The 7,609-nt window shown below is 49.3% G+C and overlaps 1 pseudogene; it reads right to left on the bottom strand.

Moving 5' to 3' along the window:
• Positions 1-361: 361 nt before the first annotated feature.
• On the bottom strand, positions 362-600 carry LOC139252620 (U2 spliceosomal RNA; annotated as a pseudogene).
• Positions 601-7,609: the final 7,009 nt, after the last annotated feature.

The raw sequence follows: 7,609 nt of genomic DNA, 5'->3' as shown, positions 1-7,609 counted from the left end.
ACCTTGCCGAACAAAAATCTATCAAGCTCTTTGAAATTTTCAATTGGCCTCCCCTGCCCCCTCAGCCTCAAAAGCTTTTTTGGGGGGCAGAGAGTTCCAGATTTCCACGACTCTTTCTGTGAAGGAATATGGCCAAGCGGTCGGTGTTTATGCTGCACACGAGCCTCCTCCCATCTTATCCTGTCAGCGTGTTCTTCTATTCCTTTCTCCCTCGTGTGCAAAAGTGAGCAGGAAGATGCTAGATTGTTTTTTTTTATTCGTTGCCAATCTTTCCAATTCTTTGTCAAATCACAAACGCCAGAGGTCACCTTGCACAAATCAAGGATCACTCTGCGCCAATGCTCTTAGCCAAAAGGCCTAGAGCCACTGCACCGTTCCTGGAAGTACTGCAATACCAGGTTCGTGCCATGGAGGTGGATGGGTCAGGCCCCCCACACACCTCCGTGAAGGTGGATGGGTCAAACCACCCCACCCACTTCCTATTTCCAAAAAGCATAGGAGAATCACCTTCCTGATCCAGGGAGAACCACGTTGGGGTCATGGTTACTCCCCTGTCAGGTCAGTTACGCATGATCTTAGCCAAAAGGCCGAGATTGTTGCAAAAACTCAACTGGTTCACTAATGTCCTTCCGGGAAGGGAACCCTCCGCCCTTGCCCAGTCCGGCCTACATGTGACTCCAGTCCCACACTCACCATGGTTGACTCTTAAAAGAAGACTTGCATTTATATAGCCCCTTTTCTCGACCACCGGACGTCTCAAAGCGCTTCACAGCCAATGATGCATTTTTCAAGTATAGTCACTGTTGTAATGGAAATACGGCAGCCAATTTGCGCACAGCAAGCTTCCACAAACAGCAACGTGATTATGACCAGATAATCTGTTTTTTTTTGTTATGTTGATTGAGGGATAAATATTGGCCAAGCCACCAGGGATAACTCCCCTGCTCTTCTTCGAAATAGTGCCATGGGATCTTTTACATCCACCCGAGAGAGCAGACGGGGACTTCAGTTTATTGTCTCATTCGAAAGACGGGTGAGACGTTAGCTGCCCTCCGATGTGCCTGAGCAAGTCACTCAGTCATATCCGAACGTCAAGGCCACCCAGGATGGGCAATAAATGCCGGCCTAGCCAGCGGCACCCACGTTCCGAGAATGAATAAGTTGTGCCAGCTGAGCCAACGTTGAATGCAGTTTCAAATAAAATAGCACCAATCGCAAAACAAATAGAACGTGTAGGGTGTGTAACTAGATCCAGAGTAGAAAGGTCACCGTGGCAACTAGTCAGGCAGCAAAGGCACACTTGATCAGCTCCGCTGGGCAGGCTACATCGTCCGCATGCTAGACACGAGACTCCCAAAGCAAGTGCTCTTCTCGGAACTCCTTCACGGCGAATGAGCCAAACGTGGGCAGCGGAAACGTTACAAGGACACCCTCAAAGCCTCCCTGATAAAGTGCAACATCCCCACTGACACCTGGGAGTCCCTGGCCAAAGACCGCCCTAAGTGGAGGAAGTGCATCCGGGAGGGCGCTGAGCACCTCGAGGCTCATCGCCGAGAGCATGCAGAAATCAAGCGCAGGCAGCGGAAAGAGCGTGCGGCAAACAAGTCCCACCCTCCCTTTCCTTCAACCACTGTCTGTCCCACCTGTGGCAGGGACTGTAGCTCTCATATTGGACTGTTCAGCCATCTAAGAACTCATTTTTAGAGTGGAAGCAAGTCTTCCTCGATTCCGAGGGACTGCCTATGATGAGGCCTCCAATGAGGGAGCGAAATCTCTGCCGGGCAGAGTGCATCTTTTTATATCAATGGCCCCCACCTAGTGGACACTGAAGAATGTGCAATTGAAAGAAAGAAATACGTGCATTTCCATAGCGCCTTCCACAACTTGAGTGCATTCCAAAGTGTTTTACAGCCAATGAAGTACTTTTCAAGTGTAGTCACTGTTGTAATGTAGAAAACGCGGCAGCCAATTTGCGCACAGCAAGGTCCCAACAGCGATTTTGTGTGAAACAATAATTAAGTACCCCTTATTCATCATATCATCAGAGGCAGTCCCTTGAAGTGAGGATGACTTGCTTCCTCGTCAATAAGGGATGAGTTCACAGGTGTTTCAATGAAGGACCCAATGAAGAAGCAATAAAGAAAGGAAAGATAGATTACGAAAGTAAACTTGCGCGAAACATAAAAACAGATAGTAAAAGCTTTTACTGATATATAAAACGGAAGAGAGTGACTAAAGTAAATGTTGGTCCCTTAGAAGATAAGAAGGGAGATTTAATAATGGGAAATGTGGAAATGGCTGAGACCTTAAACAATTATTTTGCTTCGTTCTTCGCAGTGGAAGACAGAAAAACCATGCCAAAAATTGTGGGTCACGGGAATGTGGGAAGGGAGGACCTTGAGACAATCAGTATCACTAGGGGGGGTAGTGCTGGACAGGCTAATGGGACTCAAGGTAGACAAGTCCCCTGGTCCGGATGAAATGCATCCCAGGGTATTAAAAGAGATGGCGGAAGTTATAGCAGATGCATTCGTTATAATCTACCAAAATTCTCTGGACTCTGGGGAGGTACCAGCAGATTGGAAAGCAGCTAATGTAACGCCTTTGTTTAAAAAAGGGGGCAGACAAAAGGCAGGTAACTATAGGTCGGTTAGTTTAACATCTGTAGTGGGGAAAATGCTTGAAGCTATCATTTAAGGAAGAAATAGCAGGACATCTAGATAGGAATAGTGCAATCAAGCAGACGCAACATGGATTCATGAAGGGGAAATCATGTTTAACTAATTTACTAGAATACTTTGAGGATATAACGAGCATGGTGGATAGAGGTGTACCGATGGATGTGGTGTATTTAGATTTCCAAAAGGCATTCGATAAGATGCCACACAAAAGGTTACTGCAGAACATAAAGGTACGTGGTGTCAGAGGAAATGTATTAGCATGGATCGAGAATTGGCTGGCTAACAGAAAGCAGAGAGTCGGGATAAATGGGTCCTTTTCGGGTTGGAAATCGGTGGTTAGTGGTGTGCCACAGGGATCGGTGCTGGGACCGGACCACAATTGTTTACAATATACATAGATGACTTGGAAGAGGGGACAGAGTGTAGTGTAACAAAATTTGCAGATGACACAAAGATTAGTGGGAAAGCGGGTTGTGTAGAGGACACAGAGAGGCTGCAAAGAGATTTAGATAGGTTAAGCGAATGGGCTAAGGTTTGGCAGATGGAATACAATGTCGGAAAGTGTGCGGTCATCCACCCATGAAAAAAAAACAGTAAAAAGGGAATATTATTTGAATGGGAGAAATTACAACATGCTGCAGTGCAGAGGGACCTGGGGGTCCTTGTGCATGAATCCCAAAAAGTTAGTTTGCAGGTGCAGCAGGTAATCAGGAAGGCGAATGGAATGTTGGCCTTCATTGTGAGAGAGATGGAGTACAAAAGCAGGAAGGTCCAGCTGCAACTGTACAGGGTATTGGTGAGGCCGCACCTGGAGTACTGCGTGCAGTTTTGGTCACCTTACTTAAGGAAGGATATACTAGCCTTGGAGGGGGTACAGAGACGATTCACTAGGCTGATTCCGGAGATGAGGGGGTTACCTTATGATGATAGATTGAGTAGACTGGGTCTTTACTCGTTGGAGTTCAGAAGGATGAGGGGTGATCTTATCGAAACATTTAAAATAATGAAAGGGATAGACAAGATCGAGGCAGAGAGGTTGTTTCCACTGGTCAGGGAGACTAGAACTAGGGGGCACAGCCTCAAAATATGGGAGAGCCAATTTAGGACCTAGTTGAGAAGGAATTTCTTCTCCCAGAGGGTTGTGAATCTGTGGAATTCTCTGCCCAAGAAAGCAGTTGAGGCTAGCTCATTGAATGTATTCAAATCACAAATAGATAGATTTTTAACCAAAAAGGGAATTAAGGGCTATGGGGAGCGGGCGTGTAAGCGGAGCTGAGTCCACGGCCAGATCAGCCATGATCTTGTTGAATGGCAGAGCAAGCTCGAGGGGCTAGATGGCCTACTCCTGTTCCTAATTCTTATGTTCTTATGTTAGTACTCCAGGTCCTGAGCTGCATCGTGAATGGAAGATGCCTGTGGGTGGATTTTTTTAACGTGTGGTGGCTGTTGCACACCAGCCACCACACGGACTTGACAGAGCTAGGTCTTGGTCCAGTGGCAAGAGTTAACTAGGACGACTGGAGACCAGCTCTGCTGCACAGACCTAGTGTGCACACATAGCAGTGTGGGCTGGTCTGTGCTGCCCCTGGGCCCTTGCCTCTTCTGAGCCCCAAACTCGCGCCTCTCCTGGGCACCGGTCACGTCCCTCTATTTACAAGGTGAGGCGGTCGGGAGCCTTTCCTTCCCTGGTGGACCGCCTCGGTACAAATGTCTGTTCTGATGTGCTGGCTGTGCCCTCGCTGGGCTGACGTGTTGTTGGCCCTGCAGGGCTGCTAGGTGAGCCTGGCCTTGCTGGGCTGTTGGGCGTGATGCGTTCGATTTCCTGGTCCGGGGTGGTATCATTGATTCTTTGGGTGTGTGTTGTGGGCTCGAAAAAGGTGGTGTCTGCTGTGGGTTGTTCAGGGCAGTCTCTGAACTGCAGCCTCGTTTGGTCCAGGTGCTTTTTGCAAATTTGTCCATTGTCTAGTTTGACTACAAACATCCTACTTTCTTCTTTAGCTATCACCGTGCCCGCGATCCACTTGGGACCATATCCATAGTTTAGCACATCAACAGGGCCATTCAGATCAATTTCCCGTGACACAGTGGCGCGACCATCGTTTACATTTTGTTGCTACCGACTGCTTTCTACCTGATCATGCAGGTTGGGGTGAACCAGCGAGAGTCTGGTTTTAAGTGTCCTTTTCATGAGTAGCTCAGCCGGGGGCACCCCTGTGAGCGAATGGGGTCTTGTGCGGTAGCTGAGCAGTACTCGGGACAGGCGGGTTTGGAGCGAGCCTTCTGTGACTCGTTTAAGGCTCTGTTTGATTGTTTGTACTGCCCGCTCTGCCTGCCCATTGGAGGCTGGTTTAAACGGGGCCAAGATGACATGTTTGATCCCATTGCGGGTCATGAATTCTTTAAATTCGGCACTGGTGAAACATGGCCCGTTGTCACTGACCAGTATGTCAGGCAGGCCGTGGGTGGCAAACATGGCCCTCAGGCTTTCAATGGTGGCGGTGGCGGTGCTTCCCGACATTATTTCACATTCAATCCATTTTGAAAAAGCATCCACCACCACCAGGAACATTTTACCGAGAAACGAGCCCGCATAGTCGACATGGATCCTCGACCATGGTCTGGAGGGCCAGGACCACAAACTTAGTGGTGCCTCTCTGGGCGCTGTAATGTCTTTATTCTCTAACACAAAACCACACGAGGCACATTCTGTGGACAAGGTCACTCTATGACCTGAACCTTTATTCACAGGACCAAGAATTGCTGACCCTGTGTGGGACCTCCCCTTATATACCTAGATAACCAGGTAAGGAGTGTCTCCCACAAGACCCTTGTGGTCAAAGTGTGCATCTCTTGAGTGTATACAGTAATACAGTGGTGTTACATAGAGGTTACATACATGACATCACCTCCCCCCCAAAGACTTGTTAGGATCATAGGTTTAGTCTTTCAGGTAGTTTACGCTCCCTCGTGTAGTGCCGCAGTTGGGGCTCTGGTTGTTGGACACTGACGTGAGTGTCTGTCACCTGTGGTGATTCCGGCCTGTCCGGGCTGACCACAGGGCTGTGCATTCTTCTGATTGTTCTTGTTGCTCGTTCACTGGTGGTGTTGTGAGCTCCATCTCATGATCTTCTTCAGATTCCTCAGTGTCCATGCTGAACCTTTTTTTTTCTTGGTCCAGATGCTTACGGCATATCTGACCATTGTTGAGTTTTACCACGATGACCCTATTCCCCTCTTTGTCGATTACGGTACCCTCAAGCCATTTGGGCTCCCTGGCGTGATTGAGGACGAATGCAAGGTCATTTATTTCTATACACCTCCCCCTCGAATTATGGTCATGGTACTCATTTTGGGACTGGCGCTTGCCCTCAACTATGTTGGTCAGGACTGGGTGAATGAGGGACAACCGAGTTTTGAGTGTCCGTTTCATGAGTAGCTCTGCGGGCGGGACCCCAGTGAGCGAGTGCGGTCGGGATCTATAGGCCAGCAGGAGGCGCGATAGGTGGCATTGTAGGGAGGGCCCTTGAATCCTGAGCATACCTTGTTTGATGATTTGGACCGCACGTTCCGCCTGGCCATTGGAGGCCAGCTTGAACGGTGCTGTCCTGACATGGTTGATGCCATTGCCCGACATAAACTCCCGGAATTCGTAGCTTGTGAAACAAGGGCCATTATCACTAACGAGGATATCTGGCAAGCCATGGGTTGCAAAGATCGCACGTAGGCTTTCCACGGTGGTGGATGTCGTGCACGAATTCAGAATAATGCACTCAATCCATTTCGAGTATGCATCTGCCACAATGAGAAACATTTTTCCCATGAACGGGCCCGCGTAGTCTACATGAATACGTGACCATGGCCTGGTGGGCTAGGGCCACGGAATGAATGGGGCCTCCGTAGGGGCATTGCCCAGCTGGGCACATGTCGTGCACCTGCGAACACAGTGTTCCAGGTTTGAATCAATTCCCGGCCACCAAACATGTGACCGGGCAATGGCTTTCATCAGCACGATGCCTGGGTGCTCGCTGTGGAGTTCCCTGATGAATGCCTCCCTGCCCTTCTGGGGCATGACTACCCGGCTGCCCCATAGTAGGCAGTCGGTTTGGATGGAGAGCTCATCCATCTGTCTGTGAAACGGTCTGACCTCCTCTGGGTATGCTCCGTGTGCGAGCGCCCAATCCCCAGTCAGGACACATTTCTTAATCAGAGATAGGAGGGAATCTCTGTTTTTCCAGATTTTGATCTGGTGGGCTGTGATGGGGGAGCCTGCGCTGTCAAAAGCATCAACGGCCATGAGCATCTCAGCACTTTGCTCCGCTGCCCCCTCATTGGTGGCCAGTGGAAGCCTGCTGAGCGCGTCAGCGCAATTTTCCGTGCCAGGCCGGTGCCGGATTGAGTAGTCATAAGCAGCCAGCGTGAGAGCCCATCGCTGTATGCGAGCTGATGTGTTGGCATTGACAGCCTTGCTGTCTGACAACAGGGATGTTAACAGCTTGTGGTCCGTCTCTAATTCAAACCTCCTACCAAAGAGGTGCTGATGCATTTTTTTTACACCATAGACACATGCGAGTGCTTCCTTCTCAACCATCCCATATACCCGTTCTGCTTGAGAGGGCGATCTGGAGGCATAAGCCACAGGTTGTAGTTGGCCCTCAGTGTTACCCTGCTGCAACACGCACCCAACCCCATAGGACGATGCATCACATGTCAGAACCAATTTCTTACAGGGGTCTTACAGGGGTCTTACAGGGTCAACAACTTATTTGAACACTGTAGGTTTCGTGCCCGATCAAAAGCCCATTCCTGACAATCCCCCCAAAACCAATCGCGACCCTAAATCAGGAGCACGTGTAACGGCTCCAACAGCGTGCTTAAGTTCGGCAGAAAGTTCCCAAAATAGTTCAATAGTCCCTGAAATGACCGCAACT

Source organism: Pristiophorus japonicus, chromosome 2 (assembly GCF_044704955.1).
Source record: "Pristiophorus japonicus isolate sPriJap1 chromosome 2, sPriJap1.hap1, whole genome shotgun sequence".
In the NCBI taxonomy this organism is placed as follows: Eukaryota; Metazoa; Chordata; class Chondrichthyes; family Pristiophoridae; genus Pristiophorus; species Pristiophorus japonicus.
Note: the sequence above shows the minus strand (reverse complement) of the source record. Positions and strands in the feature narration are given on the sequence as shown.